At 50.1% G+C, this 23,397-nt stretch overlaps 1 protein-coding gene and 2 long non-coding RNA genes across 5 annotated transcripts in view; 2 read left to right on the top strand and 1 right to left on the bottom strand.

The window, feature by feature from the left end:
• The window catches only part of LOC112903113 (WAT1-related protein At5g64700-like), a 29,831-nt gene that overhangs the window by 1,056 nt on the left and 5,378 nt on the right, over positions 1-23,397 (top strand). The window lies entirely within an intron of this gene.
• LOC112903115 lies at positions 644-21,723 on the bottom strand. Its single transcript, XR_003230727.1, has 3 exons — positions 20,721-21,723; positions 20,522-20,629; positions 644-1,048 (listed from the first exon to the last, which is right to left on the bottom strand). It is a non-coding gene; the product is annotated as an uncharacterized LOC112903115 (long non-coding RNA).
• Positions 4,550-5,376, top strand: LOC112903114. Its single transcript, XR_003230726.1, has 3 exons — positions 4,550-4,840; positions 4,910-5,172; positions 5,243-5,376. It is a non-coding gene; the product is annotated as an uncharacterized LOC112903114 (long non-coding RNA).

The raw sequence follows: 23,397 nt of genomic DNA, 5'->3' as shown, positions 1-23,397 counted from the left end.
AGGAAAAATTTCAAGCAATGTTGCATCCCCTTGACGTGACACTACTTGAGATTAATAAAACTTTCCTTTTTTGAGAAAAAAAATAGATGTCGCATTCAGTGGGCAAAGCTCCCCGACGGTCTGTGATCCTTGTTTTGCAAAGAAACCATCAATGTGTAAAGATATTTATATTTACCGACTAATGAAAACTCGGATATTATATTTGCTATATCAAACTATAAATAGGATCTGGAAAGGGAGTCATAGTCAACTTCTCTTCTCTCTGATGGTTCAAGGTCACTAATAGCTAACTTTATCTTTTTATGACACTTTAAAATAATATTGAGTTAATATGTTTATTCACATAAACAATCTCATTACAATTTTTTAATAAATAATTTACCTTTCCAGAATTTAAATGATTTTTTGCTATTATTAGAATTACTTCACATTTGAACTTCATGTGTCGCAAGAAAGAAGTTTAAATTACAAACAAACATGTATCCACGGGTAAAATGCATGGAGTAGCGGAACATCAATTAGTAAAACAGGTGTCTATCGGTAAAACTTTACTGATAGGACTTACATCGACTGCAAGGGTTTGTGGGTATAATTTTATACCTCATGACCATCTATCCGTAAATCAGCTTAAACTGACTGACTGGCCATTGCTATTTTTGGGCTGTGGTGTAGTGTTCCCATGTAAGAAGAGGTTGTAATCTAGAGCTAATCATAACAAGATTATATTCTATAATAAGGTAAATGCATAAAAGATGGCATCAAGGTAAAAGTAAAAACATAAGGAGGTGAGCAAAAGCGGCACAAACTCAACATAAGGAATTGTCCCACAGCACTAGTGGGCAAACTGGCACCTCTAGTTAATGTTGGTGGACTAGCAATGATATGCTCATGACCATCAAGTCCCTCCCAGTCAAGAGTCGGATTACCACCACCAACCAAACTGGATGAGCAACTCGCCACTATGCAAGTCTCACTAAAAGCCTCTCTTCTTTTCATTTTGCAGTCTTTACTTCAAAGCTTGCATTATTGCACAGACCCCATGTCACACCTGGTTTAAAATGGACGAACCAGATATGCTAGGATCAGTTAAACATACATACAATAACTTTATAAGTGTACCATTACATAACGATAGAATTTGGTAAAAGAAGGACCTGTAGGCCTAAAATATAAAAGATAAATAAAGACATTCAAACATAAAAGATAAATAAAGACATCCAACGCAAGTGAATCTTCCATTATTCCACAAGAAGCGTCCAGGGATTACCAGCCTAGTACGGAGCATCCGGGTCAACGACGCCATCATATGCCTGGTACTCCTCTTCATCTCTAGTGGGAGAGCGGCGGCAGGGAGAACATAGTAGCTAGGGGTTGAAAGGGAAACGGTGAGTACATCCAAATGTACTCCGCATGTGTGGGAAAAATATGACATGGGGCTGAGAGCAAGGAAGGTTTACACAGGTTTTGGACACGCTCTTAAGGCAACTTCCTAAACTCAGAAAAAGCACCCTATTTACCACATGTGATTACTCCAGCACCTTGATCAACACGGCCTCTGTTTCCATCCAGACAACTGAGACCCACCACCAGATTCCATCTGGTACCCAAACCAAACCACAAACCAACCAACCATTCCCAACCCCACTAATCATAAAGGAGTCCAAGTCGCTTTTGACCACGAACACGGCTGATATATCAATTTTACACTTTACAGAGTTTGGACACTTTACACACGAGTTGTGTTTCCAATTATGCATCACACTTCCGAGGTGATCAGCCAAGGTCACACTACAAAACCTTTCCAAAGCTGTGAATTCCCACCGGTAAACACCCATTGAGTTTCACCGCTAACAGGGAGTCTATTGTCCCTCCACTACAGAAGCCCCCTCTTGTGCCACTAAAACCATCCGATAATGTAAACAGGTGGGACAACTAATTGGCCAAGTCTAGAGCCACATAAACCTCGTGGTTGCGCAGTTAAGCCAGGTCACTTGTCCATGAACCGGTCCTACTAATCCGAGTAGCTACTACAGCAACCCAAACCACCAAGACATATTCCACCACCAAAACAAACCCAAGGTCAGATTCCCTCTACACCATGTTGCTACAAAAATTACCACCCCGGTTGCATAAGAGCATTAGCCAAGTTTATTATTAACCACCCAACCCAACCAGGACTGTGAGCTAAGCATGACTCTACCCAAACTATGACTCGAGACTGTGAACCGGAAAGAAAGCACACGATAACAATAAGGAACAGTACACCTCTCAATTTTTCGGACCGCCGACTCGTAAATTTGTGCTTGCGCGTCTGGCTTGGATGGTGTGCCAGGAAGACACAAGGGTTTATACCGGTTCGGGCAGAACATCCCTACACCCAGTTCGAGTTGCTCGTGTTCTTGTACTGCTTTGCAATAGGGGTTACAAACAGTTGAGAGAGGGAATGGGCTCCCAAGTATGTAGTGGCAAAATGTTATGCGAGTGCGTGAGTGTCTGAGAGTTCGGTCCCCCCTACGGGGTCCTCCCCTTCCCTTTTATAAGCCAAGGGGGTAGGGTCGGATACATGAGAGATAGATAAGGAATAGAAAGAGGAGGGTCCCCGGGATCCTGCTGCTCTCCTTCCCTTTATGTGGGCCCCATTGGCCCTGTAGATGATGACGGGGGTGTCCCTGCACCGCTCCCTGGCGCGATGTGCGACGTGCACCTCAATAGGACGGGCGGTGCGTGTCGGGTTTTATCCGGCTGCCCACCGAGGGGTATACCCAAGGTGGTAGGTTTTGGGTTGGGATGCGCCGAGATCAGGAACTCGAAGGTGCAGACAACACAAGATTTAGACAGGTTCAGGCTGCAATATGCTTAATACCCTACGTCCTGTATGATGGTGTGTATTGCCTTGATGTTGATCTGGTGATCTTGGTTTTGAGGGGGTCCCTACCCGTCCTTATATATCCGGGGGGACAGGGTTACATGTATCCTAGCCTGATACTAGCTTAGGAATCGTACTCAAGTACAACTCGAGTAGTTTCTTTCTGTATCGACTAATTCTACTCCGCATGCGGGTAGAATACAACATAAATAAGGTACAGGACACGTCCTATCCCCTAGCCCAATACGGACTCCTTGATGTACACAGCCCCGTGGCCCCGGGTCTGACAAGCCCCCGAGCTCTTCGTAGCTGAATACTGCAGGCTCTTCGAGTACTTCTGAAGCAGTCTTCGACTTCTTTCGAAGCTCCATCTTGAAATTTCTCTTCGAGTACTCTTTTGACTGCATCGAAGCTATGAGGTGCTCATGCCCCGAATTCTTTCTTTCGTATGGGGTGCGATGAATAATCGCACTCCATATGGAGTAGCTCCCGAGCCTTAGGTTGAATCAAAGAATCAAGTTGAGGGTCAAACTAGTCTTGAATCTTTTCTTCTTATCCTTCGAGTACTTTCAAAAAATAAGTAGTCGATGCCACGTGTCTCACAGCCCCCGAGCCTTGAATCCAAATCTCTCAAATTTTGGAAAAAAGGATCCCAAAAGTCGTGGCAAAAATGTTCCCTGTTGGAAAAGTATAGTCCAAGATGATGTAATTGGCAGAAATTGAACTCGAAATTCAAAAAACCTCTTTTTTCAGGACAATTAACCCTAAAAAAATGGTTAATCAAATAACTGCCCAAAAAATCCACCAAAAACCGCTCGTATTCCAAGTATTCCCCTTGTGCGACGCTTCACCTTTTGCACAGTAAACCACTGCCTGATCGCTGGTTATTTAACCTCGCAGCCAGTGAGGGTTCTTCCCATACCTTCAGATCTCACGCCACCGCCAGAGAGAAAACAAAAACCTCAACTAAATCTCACCCTGCTGCAACTCCTCCACTGCCCTGCATCGTCGAAATCCTTCGAGCCATCGACCGTAGCCCCCGAGCATCTTGCGAACAACTCGTGGCTTAACAGATCCGAAATGGCGCCGAAGAAAATCAACCAGAAGGAACTGAAAGAGGCGCAAGCAGCAACCAGCGAGTGGTCAATTAGTAAGTGCTCTCGCCACCATCTCGCAAATTTAGTGCTGGGGGGTCTGCTTCAAGAGAGAAATCTCATCAATTGGCGCCTTGCCCTTCGCGATCCTTTCCCGATGGAAAATGTCGACGAGATCGTATCCTTTTGCGCTTTTTCTGAACGGGGTCTGGCCCTCCCCACTTGTTCATTCTTCCGTGGCCTTCTTTATTTCTATGGGATTGAGCTGCAACACCTCAACCCTAACTCAGTTTGCCACATCTCAATTTTCATCCACTTCTGTGAAGCCTTCCTTGGAATTGAGCCCCATTGGGCTCTCCTCCGCTATCTTTTCCGCATGAAACCCCAGCCAACCGCCAAAAATCCATCTGTGATAGGGGGTGCTGGTATCCAACTTAGGCAACATGCCAGTGATAAATACATATCTTACAAATTTCCTTCCAATATCCCCGGGTGGAAACAGCAATGGTTCTACATTGCGAACCACGCCCCCCAACTCCCTGTGCGTTCAGGCAAACCTCCTGTTCAGCGCCCCGAATGGACACTGGAGCCCGCTAAAGCAGAGATTGACCAGGTGAATGAGCTGCTAGAGTTGATCGCCGCACACAAAGAGACGGGGGTAACCGGGGCATCCGTGATGTTGTCATTCTTCAAACGCCGAATTCAACCCATCCAACAGCGCCATACATTAGGATTCGAGTACATGGGTACTGAAGACCCATCTCGTATGTGCGCAGAGGAACTTGGAGATGACGCCGCACTTGTTCACGTCAAGCGAATTCTGCTGGATGTGGAAACCATCCCTTATGTTCCAGCGGGTTTTACAGCCCAAAATTGACCGGTAAGTGTTCGACTTCTCGACTTCTTCTTTGATATGGAGAGCTAAGACTGATTGATGAACTTGACACAGGATCAAACGGCGTTGTACTGGAGTTACCCGCCGCAACCCGATCTGCCTCGACCCTATCACACGTTGCCCAGCGCCGCGGCCGAAGCAAAGAGAGCAAGAACCGCTGACAACGAGTCGGCCGAGGGCAGCCGGGCAACCGGGGAAAGGGCGCAAGCAAACAACTCCTCCGGATCATCCGTGGAGTTATCCGACGACGCGCCTCTAATCCCCCGGCGGCGCCGGGAGAGTCGGAAACGCAAAGCCAGCACCGCCGACCTCGCCGGGTAAGTGCTTGTCAAACTATAAAGGTATCGAGTTGTTCTGCTGAATACTATTGACAACTCTGTTTTGTAGTCCTTCGTCTTCTTTGCCCAGCCCCCAGCGACAAAGGGTAGTCAAAACACCCCCAACCGGGAATGATGCACCAAAAGCCAGATCCACAGAGGCTGATGGGGCGGATCCATCACCTTCTCCTGCAGATGACGTGATAATCGCCGTGGCGGGCGCTGTATCCGGGCAGCTCGTGCCCCCGGCTGAGGCAGCTCGGCCGCCAGCGGTGGGTTCCGTGGCCATCGCCACAATGGGCGCTACGCCCGGGTTGCTGGCGCCCTCGGCTGAGGCAGCTCCGCCGCCAGCGCTGCCAGCCCCCTCGACTTGTACGCCTTCACCTCCAACTGCAAACGCCGTGGTGAAGAAGCCACTGAGGCTGGTGTTCAGGGATCCAGCAATAACCCGATCTCACGTGTAAGCACTGCTCTAGATCCCATCGTTAGCCATGTATGAGATTCGAAATATCAAAACTTTATGTTGTCTGGAACAGGCCCGCAACAGCAGTGGTGCTGGACGAGCCAGGACTCGAGTTGGCCCCTCTAGCCCCCGAGCCCTCGCCCGAGCTGACCAGCGCACCGGAACCAGCAGAGGTAGCGGCTGCAGCCTTGCCTAGCTCACCGCCGCCCGAGCCCCAGCATGAAGAACGCGAAGCCGGTGGCGATGAGCAAGTCGAGGTCGCCGTTGACGGGCCCGCCGAGAGTGCAGGTAAAGTATCCGGCTACCCTCAGCCGTAGTCATCACTTGTTTAACACTTACTTTCTTGTGACAGCCGCCCAACCATCAGTCATTGAGGTGGTGGGAGCTGTAGAGGGGACTAGCGCGCAGCCCGCCCTTGGAGAAGAAGTCGAAGATATACTCCAAGCCATTAGCAAGTTTGCCCAGGTAAGAGTCACATGCCCTACTGATGCTGAGTGTGGTTGGATCGTTCATCTCGATCCACCGGAAATATGCAGGATACAAGCAAGAAGACCCAAGAGCAGGCCACCAGGCTGGAAGAATCCGCAAGGCGCATTGATGAACTGACGCGGGAGCAGACCAGCCTGGAGCGTGCTAACGCCGAGCTTCGAGGCCAACTCAAAGAGCAGCGAAAAGCGCATCAAGGTATGACAGATGTTACACGCGAGCTTGTATCATTAGCGATGATTATGTATTCTGAAACCTGTTCATCACCGCAGAAATTAAGAAACTCGTAAATTATAAAGAAGAGCTGCTTCCAGAAGGTGAAGTCGCGCAGATGAACATAAAGAGCATGCTCAATCGCCGCGCAGATGAAGTCGAGAGTCTGCAGAAGGTGATGGCCGACACGGAGAAGCAGTTCATCGACTGCCTCCAGCAGATCAAGACTCTGGGTGAAGAGAAGGAGAAACGCCAGAAAGAGCTGGAGGAACTGAAGGTGGCAGCTCAAGAGCTTGTTGAGATGGTGGACCCATGGGAGGACAACTCCGAAGGCGAGCCCCCTCCGGTAGATCATCTTCGTGGGGCGCCACAAAGGATCTTGGACTTCGTCACCAAGGCCGCCGCCACCTACGTGGGTCACGCCTTAGGGCTAGTAAGATCATACTGGCTGAGGGCTCGACTTGAAGTACTCGCAGGGGGCGTAGCTGCCGACTGCACTGATGAGAAGTTCCGCGAATACTTGGTAGAAGCCAGGCCAGTAGCTGAAAAAATTGTAGAAAACATGGTCCAAAACTGAACCCTTAGTGTTTAATCCTTTTGTAATATAAGAGACCACAGTTATCTTTTATGTAGCCTTATGAGAACTCTGAGAGTATTGTCTCGTCTGAGGCAAAGACCTGCTACTTCTAAGTGCAACGACTCAGAAGGTAGCCGATATAGCTCTACACGGGAGCTTGTCGGGTAAGCCAGATGAAGTCCAACCGAGCGGATCCAACTTGCCCGGAGCGCGCAATATGTGATGCAGCGACTAGGATGCCTCATAGCAAACAGTCAAAAACTACCCTGAGTATAACGACATCAAGGGTAGTCGATACAGCCTAGCGAAGGGACAAGCCAAACAAGTTAGATAAAACCTGAACAAGTCGAGCCCAACGAGTCTGAAAAAGACATAATTATCATCACGACGACACAAATGCGTGTAACAAGAAGTCGATTTGAATAATATGGGCGTGGCCATAGCCTCCGCAGTGTATTCGAGAAACTACCTTTCGGGTCATGTGGCACAAAAAGCTGCCATATGGACCCAGAAAAGGAAAATAATCGTGGCGCGTATAGGAACTTTGGACAAGTCCCCTTAAGGGTAGAAACATCGCAGGTGTTGTATATTCCATGAATTGGGTACATCCTGACTGTCGAGGTGTTGTAGTTGATAAGATCCTGGTCTTGTAACCCTCTTGACGATGAACGGTCCCTCCCTCTTGTAACCCTCTTGACGATGAACGGTCCCTCCCATCTTGAGTTAAGCTTGTGCAAACCCGACTCATCCTGAACGCGACGGAGGACGAGGTCACCTATGCTAAACGACCGTTCCTTAATGTTGCGATCATGATATCGCCCGATCCCCTGTAGGTAACGGGCTGACTGAAAACGAGAGCAGAGCAGCGAGCCTCTTCGACAGAATCTAGCTCCAGCTGTCGTGCTTCGTCCGCCTCGCCTTCTTTATACATCTCGACCCTTGGGGATTTCCACATGATGTCCGCTGGGAGAATCGCCTCGGAATCGTAAACTAGAAAGAATGGAGTCTGCCCTGTGGCTTTGGACGGCTGAGTCCTGAGCCCCCAGATAACGTGTGGCAACTCATGTATCCACTTCCCGCCCTTTTTGGTATTGGCGTCATAAAGTCTTTTCTTGAGACCGTCAATGATCAAGCCGTTTGCCCGCTCGACTTGCCCATTTGCCCTTGGGTGTGCCACCGAAACGTACTTGACCTCGATGGATGAATTTTCACAGAATTCCCAGAATTGGTTGGCCATGAAATTTGAACCCAAATCAATGATAATAGTGTTGGAGAAGCCGAAACGATGCAAGATATCAGAGATAAAGTCGACCACCCTGTCTGGAGTAAGCTTGGTGATCGGTTTGAACTCGATCCACTTGGTAAACTTGTCGATAGCCACAAGGACATGAGTAAACCCCCCTGGCGCCGTTGCAAAGGGCCCAATGATGTCAAGGCTCCAGCATGCAAACGGCCAGGAAGATGGTATGTAATAAGGTTGTGAGCCGGGACATGTGATTGCTTGCCGAAGAACTGACAATTCTAACATCGTCGCACCAGGTCCTCAGCGTCAGACACGGCGGTGGGCCACCAGAAGCCAGCTCGATACGCTTTGCTGACTAGCGTGCGTGACGCTGCATGGTTACCACATACTCCCTTGTGTATCTCGCGCAAAATGTCCTGGCCCTCCTCTGTTGTGATGCACTTCATAAGCACGCCACACCGTGCACCACGTCGATACAGCTTGTCTGCGACTAAGACGAACCCCTAGCTCCGTCATATGACGCGGGCGGCATCAGCGCTCTTGGGGTCCATCCCTGCCGGTAATATGAGATCTCGGATGAAGTCAATAAAGGGTCCTCTCCAGTCCTCGCCAACCAGCATAACCTCCCATTCTGGCTGTATAGAGCCAGTGCCGGTGGAGACCTGTGGTGAAGGGCTGATGGACGGTTGCTTCAACTCTTGTACGAATACCCCTGCTGGGACTTGTGCTTGGGTTGAACCCAGCTTAGACAAGGCATCAGCGGCGACATTGTGCTCCCGTAGCACATGATGAACTTCTAAGCCAGAGAATTTGTTCTCTAGTTTGCGGACCTCTTGTACATAGGCCTCCATGGTCTCTTTGTTGTAGTCCCACTCTTTGTTGACCTGCTGGACGACCAAAAGAGAATCACCGTAGATAAGTAGCCGCTTGATCCCTAGTGATATCGCCAAACGAAGCCCGTGAAGCAAGGCTTCATACTCGGCTTCATTGTTGGATACCTCCCAGAGGATTTGGAGGACGTACTTGAGTTGTTCGCTTCTTGGGGATATGAACAACACGCCAGCGCCACCGCCGTCGAGCTTGAGAGAACCATCGAAATACATGGTCCAATGCTCTGGCTTGTTGACTGGAATTGGAACTTGATTTTCCCTCCACTCTGCCATGAAGTCGACTAGAGCTTGGGACCTGATCGCAGTGTGTGGCTTGAAGTCGATCGACAAAGCCCCTAGTTCCACTACCCACTTTGAAATGCGGCCCATGGCGTCCTGATTGTGTAGGATATCCGCCAACGGGAAGTCTGTGATCACGGTGATCTGGTATTCTTCGAAGTAGTGGCGTAATTTCCGGGAAGTAATCAGTATGCCATAAAGAAGCTTCTGGACTGCAGGGTACCGCACCTTAGACTCTGAGAGTACTTCACTGACGAAGTAAATAGGCCTCTGCACACCAAACGCATGGCCTTCCTTGGAGCGCTCGACAACAATGGCACTGCTGATAACATAGGTAGTTGCCGCAATGTAAAGTAAAAGGGTCTCACCCGGCAATGGTGCTGTGAAGATCGGGGGCGACTGTAGGTGCTGTTTGAGGTCCTGCAGGGCCCGCTCGGCTTCCTCTATCCAGTGAAATTTATCTTGGCACTTCAAGAACTTGAAAAAAGGAAGTCCTCTCTCCCCGAGTCGGGAGATGAACCTGTTAAGGGCTGCCATGCACCCTGTAAGTTTTTGCACATCTTTGATTGTGGCAGGTGCCTCCATATCAGTGATGGCAGTGATCTTTTCCGGGTTGGCCTCGATGCCCCGGTTACTCACGATGAACCCGAGGAAGTTACCTGAAGGAACGCCAAAAATGCACTTGGTCGGATTGAGCTTCCATCGGTATTTCCGTAGGCTGGCGAAAGTTTCCTCCAGATCCGTGATTAGGCCCTCGGGACTTCTGGTCTTCATGACCACGTCGTCCATGTAGGCTTCCACATTCCGGTGTAACAGATCAGCGAAGCACATCTGGATTGCACGCTGATAGGTAGCGCCTGCGTTTTTCAACCCGAAGGACATCGTCTTGTAGGCATAAGTCCCAAACGGGGTGATGAACGCGGTCTTGATTTGGTCTTCGTCCTTGAGGGCAATCTGATGGTACCCTGAATAACAACCAAGGAAACATAGCAGTACGCAACCTGCGGTTGAGTCGACTACCTGATCGATGCGAGGGAGCCCAAAGTGATCCTTCGGGCAATGCTTGTTGAGATCGGTATAATCAACACACATTCTCCATTCTTTATTCTTTTTCAATGCAAGAACAGGGTTAGCTACCCACTCTGGGTGGATTACATCTTTAATGAATCCAGCCGCAAGGAGTTTAGCTATTTCCCGTTTGATAGCCTCTCGTTTATCAGGGGCAAAACGACAAAGTCGTTGCTTCTTTGGTACAGCTTGCGGATACACATTAAGACTATGCTCGATCAGCTCCTTGGGCACCCCTGGCATATCCGATGGTTTCCATGCGAATATGTCTCGGTTAGCCCATAGGAAACTGATGAGTGCGAGTTCCTATTTGTCACCCAAGCCTGCGCCGATGATGGCTGTCTTGGATGAGTCGCCTTCTTGGAGCTGGATCGACTTGAGAGCCACATCGCCTGTTGACTTGACGCCTGATTGGCTCGCCTTCTTCGTCGGGATGTCCAGCTCGGCTTGAGAAAGTTGCTGTGCGGCTGCGAGTACTTCTCCGGAAGCATCTAGCACGCGGGAAGTCGATGCATACTGGATGGCCTCTTGGTTGCAATCATAGGACTTCTTCAAGTCGCCTTGGAGCGTGAGCACGCCACTGCGTCCTGGCATCTTGAGAAGTAAGTAGACGTAATGCGGCACCGCCATGAACTTAGTGAGCGTCAGCCTCCCTAGTATAGCGTGGTAGGAAGATTCGAAGTTGGCCACCTCGAACTTGATGAACTCGGTTCGGTAATTCTCCCTCGTCCCGAAAGTGACAGGGAGAATGACCGTTCCAAGCGGGTGTGCGGCATTGCCAGGAACAATACCGTAAAAAGGAGCCTTGCTCAAAACAAGCTTGTTGGTCAGGTCCAGACCCATCTTCTTCAGCGTACTGGCGAAGATAAGATTAAGTCCGCTCCCGCCATCGATGAGAACCCGAGTGAGCTTGACTTCTGCGACCACGGGATCCAACACCAGTGGAAACTTTCCAGGCTCGGAAAAGCTGGTCCACTGGTCGGTACTGGTCGTGTCTACTGGCAACGTGTGCTTCAACAAGACGGGCGGCGTGAGGCCCCGGTGCGTTTTACGGCTTAACCCCCAGCGCGGCGGGTGATGGGGGCTCGCTATGATGGCCTGTCACCTCCGAAGGTCATGTTGAGGCGTGCCCTCGCCTGTTCTCACGTCAGAGGCTCGACCTCCGACGTGAGCTTTCACTCCCGCAGGACCCTAAGGGTCCCACGTACCTGAGACGGGTACGGCCGCATTCGTACACTCGGGGTCGGGCGAGGCCGAGCTCGTGCCCTCGGGGTTGGACGAGATAGAGCCCTTCCCATAGGGCTTGGATGAGGCCGAGCCCGAAGCTTCAAGGTTGAGCGAGGGGGCTCACGCCCGGCGTCTAGGCCTAATGCTGGGCCGTAGATGTTCCTTCAGCCGGTGGTCCGTCCGTGGCCGCGTGGCCAGTCAGGCCAAGCTACACAGTTTGGGAGGGCTAATTCATGATTAGCTCCCTAAAGATTGCACTTTGGGGGATCCATGATGTTCGCCCCTGTCAGTAGCCCACAAGCCCCTGCGCGGCTTTTAAGAGCCAAATGCGTTCCCAGCCTTGCATCCGGGCTAACGTGGTTCAGATGTGTTCTCTTCCTGCCAGGCTCATGTGGGTGCGGGTGAGCGCACCCACCGGGTGTAGCCCGAGAGCCTCTGGGTGAATCAGAGATTCGCGTAGAGGGTTCCGCTGGAGTGCTTGCCCCCACATCCTGATTGATGTGACCGATGAGAGATCCCCCTTCGCTTGACTCACGTGGGTGCGTGCGAGTGCACCTAGTGGGTATAGCCCCCAAGCCTCTAGGCGAATCAGAGATTCGCACAGAGGGTTAGCTAGTGTGTTTAGAGGGTACTCCATGGTGATGCCTTGGTCCAAGCGCCCCTTTGTCGGGTCTTGTTTCTACTGACTATGGCCGGCAGCAACCTTTGCAGGTGTCGGATTGTCCGGCGCTGGTTCTTCAGCTGCACCCGTCCTTGCAGCCTGCTCCTGCCTCCGCCAGTGCCTACCTGCCTTGTCATATCCCGTGCTATCCCGTAGGTTTTGCAGTCATTGATGGGACTTGCCGTTGGGTTGGTTTTGGATGACCTTGGGATGACTTCAGAGGAGGGGTCAAGCTCAAACGCAACCCAGGTCGTCATAGTCATGGGCCAGGCACGTGGAATGGCGAGGCGGGCACTGCACCTCGGCGTGCAGCTGTCGTTCGCGATCGCACGCTCTCATTACGAGAACATTGATGTGCAGGTGATGAGCCAAGGCTTTGGGCCCGGCTATGATGACGCCGAGCTAGACCAGATTGAGGAAGAGGTGGCCCCCCTTACGTATGTCTTGGCTGCAAGTATGGAGGAGGAAGTCATTTCCAAGGAGTAGTTAGTCGAGCTTAGATGATGAACTGGGCCTCGGCGCCCAAAGATGTGTGTATAAGCAAACTTTTAAACTTTTGATTTCGGCTGGGATGGCCTTTGGCGAGGAAGGTTAAGGACACCTGACCGCTCCTAGCATTGAGGCGATAGAAACAGGATGCAAACGAGAGGACTCCGATCGCGCTGGTGAGCAGGGGTACCGTAGCCACTAGGGCGTGGGTTTCCTGGAGTCCGACCGTGCTCTTTTCGTAGCCTTTATCATCCCACCTTAATCATAGGGAAGGGGTCAGCGCAGAAAATTTTCTGGAGTAGGTATGTCAGTAGCCCCCGAGTGAGACCTGACCCCCTGCCGTGCTGGGATCGGGCATCACTAAAGAGCAGATAGAATAGAGGGTTTTCACACTAGAGTTCGTTAACCAGCGTGAATATACACATAGCTTGGAAAGACTAAGGGTAAAAGCAACATAGCTGTTTGATGTTCCAAGCGTTGGTGAAGACTTCACCGTTGGTGGTTTGCAGCTTGTAGGTGCCTGGCCGGAGCACTTCCTTGACGATGTATGATCCCCCCCAGGGCGGGGAGAGCTTGTGATGGCCCTTTTCGGGAGCACTTAATGAAGGAGGTAGTCAAGATAGGGCATCCTCCAATCTGTTAGAGGGTTGGGCTCCACTGCTGGCTCTTCGTCGAGCTACATGACTTCGTGTCGGTGTTTTACCGCCACGCCCACTGAGGGATACCCCCCGAGTTGGTGAGTTTGTAGGTAGGGTGTCGCCGAGATAAGGAACTCGAAGGTGCAAGGAACACAAAGTTTAGACATGTTCGGGCCGCTGAGAGCGTAATACCCTACGTCTTGTGTGTGGTTTGTATTGCCTTAGGTGTTGATCAGGGTGATCTCCTACATAAGGCACGAGTTGTCCCTTATTGTCCTATTCGAGGAGGGTCTCCGCCCTTATAGAGTCTGGGGGGACAGGGTTACATGGAAATCCTAGTCAGATACGAGCTCAGGAGTCCTACCCGAGTACTACTCGGGTAGTATCCTTCTATTCCGACTAGTACTACTACTACTGGAGTAGTTCTACTACAGTACGAGTAGTTACTGTTAGTGTGGGTCGTGGGCCATGTCCCACCCCTTATCCTGTAAGATGTATGCTATGTGCGCAGTCTCATGGCCTTGGATTTGACAAACCCCTGAGATCTTCGTAGTTGAGTACGATAGGCTTCCGAGTACTTCTAAAGGCGTCTTCGAGTCCTCCTGAACTACATCTTGAAGGTGTCTTCCGAGTACTTTCTTGGTTGCATCGAGGCTGTGAGATGCTCATGCCCCGAGTAGTTGTCAAGTCTTCTTTTACATGGGGTGCGATTAAACTCGCACTCCATATGGAGTAGCCCCTGAGCCTTAGGTTGACTCGTAGAATCAGGCTGAGGGTCAATTTAGTCTTGAGTCTTCTATCCTTATCTTCCAAAAGATTTAAAAAATAGGTCGCTGATGACACATGTCCGTGCAGCCCCCGAGCCTTGAATCCAAACCCCCAAGGTTTGGAATAAAGGATCCAAAGAACCGTGGCATGCAATATATGATGGTTAAGATGGGCAAATTGGTTCAGAATTTTGAGAACCGCTTTTTTCGAAATAAATTTCCTGAAGAAATAGTTAAAAAAATAACTTCTCCAAAAAGAGACCTAAATTACCACTCAAATCAAACCCTTTTACTTGAGTGCCGTGTTGCATCCAGCCCTCGAGCCTGGGAGCTAGATGAGTCGCATGAGATACACCTAGTAGTCGGTGGCACCAGCCTCCGAGCTTAGGCATTGGCCAAGTTGCCGGTGGATCTTGAACTATCAATGAAGCCGACTAGTCGGAGTTGATTTCGACTAGTTTTGTAGGCAAGATGAGTAGTCGAAGTAGTCGCCAGTGTGTTGCCAAGCATAGTCGTTTCCGACTAGTTTTGTAGGTGAGATGAGTAGTCAAAGTAGTCGCTAGCGTGTCGCCAAGCGTAGTCGTTTCCGACTAGTTTTGTAGGTGAGACGAGTAGTTGAAGTAGTCACCAGCGTGTCACCGAGCATTCTTCACGACGTTGAGTAGTCGAAGTAGTCGCCGATTGTTGTTGATGAACCCAACTAGTTGGAGTCAAATCCGACTAATTGCAGTCAAGGGACCAATGTGTCGACAGCCCCAATAGGAGTCGTTTCGAGTAGTCAACGTAGTAAGAGACGCAAGCTAAAGTTTTGCCCAGTAGTCGTTGTAGTCGGCGACGTGTAGCCAAGTGTCCCCGTGAAGTTGAAGTAGTCGTTGGTGATTGTTGATGAAGCCAACTAGTCAGAATTGAATCCGACTCGCCCAACGGCATGGTCCAGGTCAGGTCTCCTACAAGGTATGCAAGGTAAACATAAAGTATATTGTAAATAATATACATGATATCGCGTTGGGAGCGAATCCCAGCATTGTAAAATGCATGTAAAATTTTTCGCATTTTGCTCTTGCTGGGTCACTTAATTTCCCCGTTTAGGTAGCCTATTACGTTTAGGCACCTGATCCCTGATAGCCATAGACCATAGCTCAGGGAGCATGGCCGCATGCACGCATAGGAGCATAGGCGTACAGAAGAGTCGAGATTTCACGGATTAAAGTGTGTGCTACCCGGATATTGTAGCAACCGTTAAGAGAAAACTAGAGCAGTTGGTGCTGCTTGAAAAAAGAGAACACCCGTGGAGCGCACTTATAAGGTGTAACCCAACTGGTTGTGTTGCAGGGCGGACCATGCAGGCAATCGGGAACAGGCATGACATGGCCTGGTGAAGAAAATGCGCGTTGCGCAAAAAGGTGTAAGTGACTTAGCTTGATTTGTGGACAATTCAATGAAGCCATAGTGGTCGTTGATGGAGGTGCGACGGCTTGTTGATGAAGCCGACTAGTCGGAGTCGATTCCGACTAGTTGTTGACGGTGTGAAACACACTCCTGACTAGTTTTCTTGCCGAGACAAGTAGTTGGAGTAGTCGTTGGCCAGTTGGCGTTGCCAATTTGTCGAAGCAGTCATAACTGTAGTGCGAGCCGAGTAGTCGAGGTCATCGCTGCAGCATGTTGATGTTGTGACGCGAGCTAAAGTTGAGCAGAGTAGTCCAAATCTTCCGGCTAACTAGGGTTGAAACACCAAAGGGTGGATTCTGCCAGAGTAATGCAATCTGTGATACCTTTGTCTTCCTGAAAAGGTAGTTCCTACGTGAAGACCACAAGGCGGGAGTCGTACTCGAGTAGTTCAGAGGGCTCTAAGACCTTCCAGTACACGAAATGGCCTTGCAGCGTAGACATTATGGTCAGACCTAGGTGATTACCCGAAAAAGATTCGGAATCGTTCGATTCTAAGTGGTTGTCGAGAACAGGGGCCTCCCGACAGGCGGTGGCTCCCTTGTCCTCAAGTTCTCCCAAGCTCCAACTTGAAGGCATAGTACTAGTTAATGAGTGCTTTCCGTCGGAGTTCGAGTAGTTGTCGAAAATGGAGTCCCCCAACAAGCGGTGGCTCCCTCGTCTCCAATATTGAGAAGACGATCCAAGTCCTCCTCCAAGTCGGAGAGGGAGTTGGACTGTGTAGCCACCTCAGATCGGTTTGAATCCGATCCGAGTAGTCCTGGAATAGCGTAAGTTGAAGTTGTATCAAAACCGGACATCGTCTCGATCTCCCCGGTGTGATCGGGGAGCAGCAACTCGTCGAGGCTGTCGGAGGTCCCTGCTTTGAGTTGGTGTAGAGGCCTCTAGCTTTTTGGAGTCGGCTAGGTGGCTGTTGAAGCCACCCAAGCCGTTGACGATGCAGATTCAAGAGCCGAAGATGAAAGTTGTGCCCTCATCGAGCACAGTGCTGGTGAAGCATAAAGATGCCATCGAGTTCTCCGGTGGATGCTCGATGAACACCCCTACCTGGCGCGCCAGCTGTCGGTATTTTAAACCGCCACACCCACTGAGGGATACCCCTGAGGTGGTGAGTTTGTAGGTAGGGTGTCACCGAGATCAGGAACTCGAAGGTGCAAGGAACACAAAGTTTAGACAAGTTTAGGCCACCGAGAGCGTAATACCCTACGTGTTGTGTGTGGTTTGTATTGCCTTAGGTGTTGATCGGGGTGATCTCCTACATGAGACACGAGTTGTCCCTCATGGTCCTGTTCAAGGAGGGTCCCTATCCGCCCTTATATAGTCTGGGGGATAGGGTTACATAGAAATCCTACGTAGATATGAGCTTAGGAGTCCTACCCGAGTACTACTCGGGTAGTTTCCTTCTATTTCGACTAGTACTACTACTACTCGAGTAGTTCTACTACAGTATGAGTAGTTACAACTGGTGTAGGGCATGGGCCATGTCCCACCCCTTATCTTGTAAGATGTACGCCATGTGCGCAGTCCCGTGGCCTCGGGTCTAACACTTCTGGGTCAGAAGGAGTCAGCGGCTGGTGGGCCCCCGAGCCTGGGCGGGCGGCTCGTCTTTGACCTGCCCTGGCTCCTTATAACGGACCGAGGGTTCGTACTGGTCACTTGCAAAGATGCCAGTCAGGATGGGCTCCCGACCGGATGCCATCTACACCAACATGCGGGCCGCTTCGTTGAGCCATCTCGGGATATGGTTGAGCTCGAGGCCGTTGAACCTGTTCTCCAGCTGGAGGACCTCTTGGCAATATGCAGCCATCTTGGCACTGCAGTAGTTGGATTATTTCATGACCTGATCGATGACCTGCTGTGAGTCACCTCGGATCTCGAGCCGTCGGATGCCCAGCTCGATGGCGATACGCAAGCCGTTGATGAGCGCTTCATAATCGGCCACGTTATTAGAGGCTGGAAAATGAATACGGACCACATACCTCCTATGTACGCCGAGGGGAGAGACGAAGACAAGCCCCATGCCGATGCCTTTCTTGCTCAGCAACCCATTAAAGTACATCATCTAGCACTCTTTGTCGATGGCCGCTGGTGGCATCTGGATCCCGGTCCATTCTACGATGAAGTCGGCCATCGTCTGGGATTTGGTGGCCGTCCGAGGGGCGTCCAAAATCCCTTGGCCCATCAGCTTGAGCGCCCACTTCGCGATCCTCCCGGTGGCATCCGAGGTCCGAGCAACCTTGCCGAGAGGGAAGGACATGACCACCATCACCGGATGCGACTTGAAGTAGCGGTGTAGCTTCCTTTTAGCGATCAGAACGGTGTACGGGAGCTTCCGGATTTGGGGGTAACGAGTCTTGCTGTCTGTCAAGACCCTGCTAATGAAGTACATGGGGCGTTGCACCTTGAGGGCGTGTCCCTCTTCCTCCTGCTCCACAACTAGGGCGGCACTGACCACCTGCGTGGTGGCCGCGATGTAGAGCAGGAGCGGCTCCCTATCGATTGGCGGAGCCAGAAATGGGGCCTTCGTTACGAGCTCCTTGAATTTATCGAGCGCCTCCTGAGCCTCGGATGTCCATGCAAATCGTTCGGAGGCGTGCTCTGTCAGCCCCATGAACTCATAGTCCATGGGAGACAGGAAAATATGCGGTGCTGCGAGGCAGCGTATGGCCTCCATGGTGTTGCGGAAGTCGAACGAAAACGTTGTCGGGACGTTCCCGACAGAGATTTCTGGGGAGAGCGGTTCTCCTCCGGAGAGCTGTGCCATGATGTTGGCAAGTGAGAAGAGGACGCAACGCAAGTGATCCTGGGTCGGTTGGGTCCCCAAGAAGGTGCTGAGCTGACGTTGCAGCCCTTTGTGGTTGGAATCGAAGGGCCGGCTGCTTCCGGTGGCGTGGGCCTCTGGTATGCGCAGCTGCAACTCCTCGAGGGCCTCAACGACGGAGTCGAGGTCGATGGTGCAAAGGGGTGGGATAGAATCACGAACTTGCTCCAGCCCTCCCTCCGCGGTGACGATGAAGTCCAGGCTCCCAAAACGTACGAGCGCACCCAGGGCCCATCCTCCGGCGTGGTTGGCCATCCGCAACCTGGTGGAATCGATGAGACGCGCAAAATGCCCCTACCTGGTGTACCAACTATTGGTGTTTCGGACCGCTGACTAGTAAATTTGTGCTTGCACGTCTAGATCGGATGGTGTGCAAGGAAGACACAAGGGTTTATACTAGTTCGGGCAGAACGTCCCTACGTCCAGTTCAAGCTGCTCATGTTCTTGCACTGGTTTGCAGTAGAGGTTACAAACGGTCGAGAGAGGGAAGGGGCTCGCAAGTCTCTGGTGGCAAAGTGTTATGCAAGTGCGTGAGTGTCTAAGAGTTCGGTCCCCCCTACGGTGGTCCTCCCCTTCCCTTTTATAAGCCAGGGGTAGGGGTCGGATACATGAGAGAGAGATAAGGAGTAGAAAGAGGACGGTCCTCGGGATCCTGCTGCTCTCCTTCCCTTTACATGGGCCCCATTGGCCCTGTAGATGACGACGGGGGTGTCCCTGCACCGTTTCCTGGCACGACATGTGACATGCACCTCAACAGGACGGGCGGTGCGGGCCCCCGATGTGTCTGGTGGGCGACGTGCGCTTCGACAAGACGGGCGGCGTCAGCCCCCAGCGCGTCTTGCGGCTTAACCCCCGACGCGGCGGGCAACGGGGGCTCGCCATGATGGCCTGTCACCTCTTAAGGGCACATCGAGGCGTGCCCTCACCTATTCTCACATCAGAGGCTTGACCTCTAACGTGAGCTTTCACTCCTGTAGGACCTTGGGGGTCCCACATCCTTGAGACGGGTACGGCTGCGTCCGTGCACTCAGGGTCGGGCGAGGTGGAGCCCTTCCCATAGGGGTCGGATGAGGCCGAGCCCGCGCCCTTGGGGTCAGGCGAGGCGGAGCCCGTGCCTTTGGGGTCGGGCGAGGCGGCTCACGCCCTACATCTCGGCCTGATGATGCTAGGCTGTTGACATTCTTTCAGCCGGTGGGCCGTCCACGGCCGCATGGCTGCCCGGTCAGGCCGAGATGCACAGTTTGGGATGGCTAATCCGTGCTTAGCTCCCTAAATACTACACTTTGGGGAATCCTTGATGTTCACCCCCGTCAATGCCAAACATTCTCAAAGCACTGAACGAAGTACATTAATGTGTTCGACTCATCACTATGAATGGGTGAGTGCAAGAATCGTTTAAAACGGATCTATGATTAAAAAGATATAAGCATTATAAGATACATCGGCTTATCTGCGAAATTGCACAGATAACAGGGACTAGGCTGTAAGGGGCGCACTAAACCATGAACAGTGACCCAAAATAGTAACAGAACAAGTGCTTGCATGACAAATGACAAGGATTAGGGTCGAAACAGTGATTATCAAGGTATTCAGGGGCTAGAAGACAATATTAGCATGACATAGAAAAGTTGTGCTGCAATAACTAATAACGATAGGGGCTGGGCTGAAAATGAACGTTAGCGTGATGCAATAAAATGAATCAGAATAAATAATTAGATGAAAAAGGAATTATAAGTCAGCGTTGACCAGTCAAAGGTGATGATGTCAGCGATAATGAGGTGGTAGGTACCATTTTGTGGACTGATTCTACGGGATTTATGGACCGGAGAATTAGAACTATAGTCCACGGTGGATCAGGTCCATACGAAGGGGTAAGTAACCAATCTACTCTGGGCTGTAGGTTTTAGATCCAATGGTTCATGGCCTTTCTTCGTCCGCTGGATGCCCATGATTAGGAACATAACTTATACCACCATGGGAAAACTTCTGTATACTCACACGGGCAACCCTAGAACAACCTACGATGCATGAAAACTAGCAGGGAATAGCAAAATGGAACATGCTTGAGATGTGGATCTCACCTCCTGCAACGACACGGTTTGCTCTCGGGATGAATAGGGCTATAACTAGAACTTCCTGTACCAGCGTGGAAAGGTGACGACGAGTGATGGCGGTCCCTCCTGGCGGTCCTGTGATGAGGAAAGTGTGGGATGTAGATGAGAAAGGGCTAGAGCGGCGCCGCATATGAAGAATAGAGAGTTTGCGGCGGTGGCTACTTACTGGAGCCAAAAGGAAGAACAGCGACGACCCAGGATGAAGGAAGGCAGTTCGTGCAGATGTGGAAGGGGCGAGCAGTGGTGCCTCGTTTTATAAGGCAAGAGGGGCATAGAAAGATCACAGCTGCCTCTGTCGTGAGCGCGTACGAGCGAGCGAAACATGACCGTCAGGTTCACGAGTTGTTGCGGCAATGGTGTTGTGCTCGGGATAAGGATGAGAGTGTCGATTTGTTGCGGCTGTAGAGATGGGCTCGGCCCAGTACACAAGACTTGAGTTGGCTGAGTAAAGAAGGAAGAGGAAAGAAAGAAAGATAGAAAGAATTGGGCCCAAAAGGGCTTAAACCACTTCGAATAACTTAAACGAAGCCCTAACAACGATCACACATCTACAATCAAAAGGCCTAATGCATCTATTCAGCATCAATGCACAATGCAAATGCTACTGCATTAAATTTTAAAGTTTTAGGGTGGTACACCCCTTCACCATTGGTCTGAACCCCCCCCCCCCCTCACAGCCAATATGAGGGAGGGATGGGGGGCATTGGATTTGGATAGTGTTGATAATCTTGACTATCACCTTCAGTTTTGAACGGGTGGTGAAATTATATTATCACCGTTGGTTTGAGCTACGACGTTGATAACATTTTAAAAGATATGTAAAAAAGTTATAATGATGATAAAAAATTTATACCAAGCAAGTACCAGACAAACAACCATCTCAATATCCAACGAGCACGATTATTTTACACGTAATATGTGAGCAATGTGAAAACTTAAGGAGGTAAGCAAGAGGGGCGCAAACGAGGCACAAGGACTTGTCCCACAGTACTAGTGGACAAACTGACACCTCTAGTTAATGTTGGTGAACTAGCAATGATATGCTCATGACCATCAAGTCTCCCAGTCAAGACATGGATTACCACCACCAACCAAGATGGATGAGAAACTCGCCCCTAGGCAAGTCTCACTAAAAGCCTCGCTTCTTTTCATTTTGCAGTCTTTACTTCGAAGCTTGCATTATTGCACAGACCCAATCACCATCAGTCTGAAGCCCCCCTTCACTGCCAATTTGGGGGAGGGATGGGGGCATTGGATTTGGATCAGTGTTGATAATCTTGATTATCACCTTCAGTTTTGAACGGGTGGTGAAATTATATTATCACCACCGGTTTGAGCTACGATGTTGATAATATTTTAAAAGCTATGTAAAAATTTATAATGATGATAAAAAATTTATACTAAGCAAGTACCAGACAATCAACTATCTCAATATCCAACGGCCACGATGTTTCTACACATAATATGTGAACAATGTGAAAACTTAAGGAAGTAAGCAAGAGGGGCGCAAACTCAGCATAAGGATTTGTCCCATGGTACTAGTTAACCAACTGCCACCTCTAGTCAATGTTAGGGAGTTAGTAATGATATGTTCCTGCCACTAGGCAAGTCTCACTACAAGCCTCTCTTCTTTTTTATTTTGATGCAGTCTTTACTCTGAAACTTGCCCTACTAGTTCATGAAACTTGCAGTGACAATTTTTTAAAAACTGTGCAAAAAAATTATAGTGACAGCAAAAAGAAATTTATACCAAGCAACTAGCACATGATCAACCATCTCAACATCCAACAATCATGATTCTTTTACATGTAATATGCAAATGGTGTGAAAACATAAGGAGATAAGCAAGAGGGACGCAAACTCGGCACAATGATTTGTCCCATAGTACTAGTGGGAAAACTGCCACCTCTATTCAATGTTGGTGATCTAGCAATGATGCTCCTGACCATCAAGCCTCTCCATGTCAAGACCTGGATTACCACCACCAACCAAGTTCGATGAGCAACTTGCCACTACTAGTCTCACTACAAGTCTCTCTTCTTTTTATTTGATGCATTGTTTACTTCAAAGCTTGAGCCACAATAGAAGGCCCTCCACATTTTGTACAATTGTCACTGCTCCATATACCAAGCTGGAGATATAAACTTGAGGCACCAAAGCTCAAGGTGCTGGTGATATATACAAAGGCCTCAAGGTGCTAGCATACAATGACTACAAGTGTGGAGCACACCTTAACCAAAGAAGAAAGGTGGCTTTACCTTGCAACATTATGGAGTAACCTAGCACTAATGGTTCATGAATCTTGTGCTATATGTCTTGGGTATCACTTCATGAGCTTTTGTGGCTTCAATTTTGTGTAGCTTCCTCTAGACACTAGAAACCTCAAATTACCAAGTGAGGTGGTATTTATAGGCTCTACTCAAACTAGTCATTGTAGCGCTAGTAGCTTAAGTTCACAATGAGCGCCGGATGACTTGAACATACTGATTTACACTCACTGGACAATCCGGTGTGCATAAGTTAACAACTATCCATTGGGCATCCCCACCGAAGCGTGGCATTACACAGAGAAGAATGTTGACGGGGGTACGTACCACGGGTACCCCCAAGAAAGGAGTTCCCGCACAACGCAGACGGGCCGCGCAGCCCAACAAGGTGGGAGCCCAATTAGTAAAATGGCCCGGACCACGCCGACTACTCGGGCCTGCACAAGGAGCCCTAACCCTGAACTCCCGACCCAACGTCAGGAGCGAGGGACACATGGCGCTGTCCCGACCCGCAACGGAGGAGCAAAAATGAGAACACCCTTCTGCAGAGAAGACCGACCCTGACCTCGTGATCCG

This window comes from Panicum hallii, chromosome 8 (assembly GCF_002211085.1).
Source record: "Panicum hallii strain FIL2 chromosome 8, PHallii_v3.1, whole genome shotgun sequence".
Classification (NCBI taxonomy): Eukaryota; Viridiplantae; Streptophyta; class Magnoliopsida; order Poales; family Poaceae; genus Panicum; species Panicum hallii.
The sequence above is the reverse complement of the archived record's forward strand: the minus strand, read 5'-3'. Positions and strand labels throughout refer to the sequence as shown.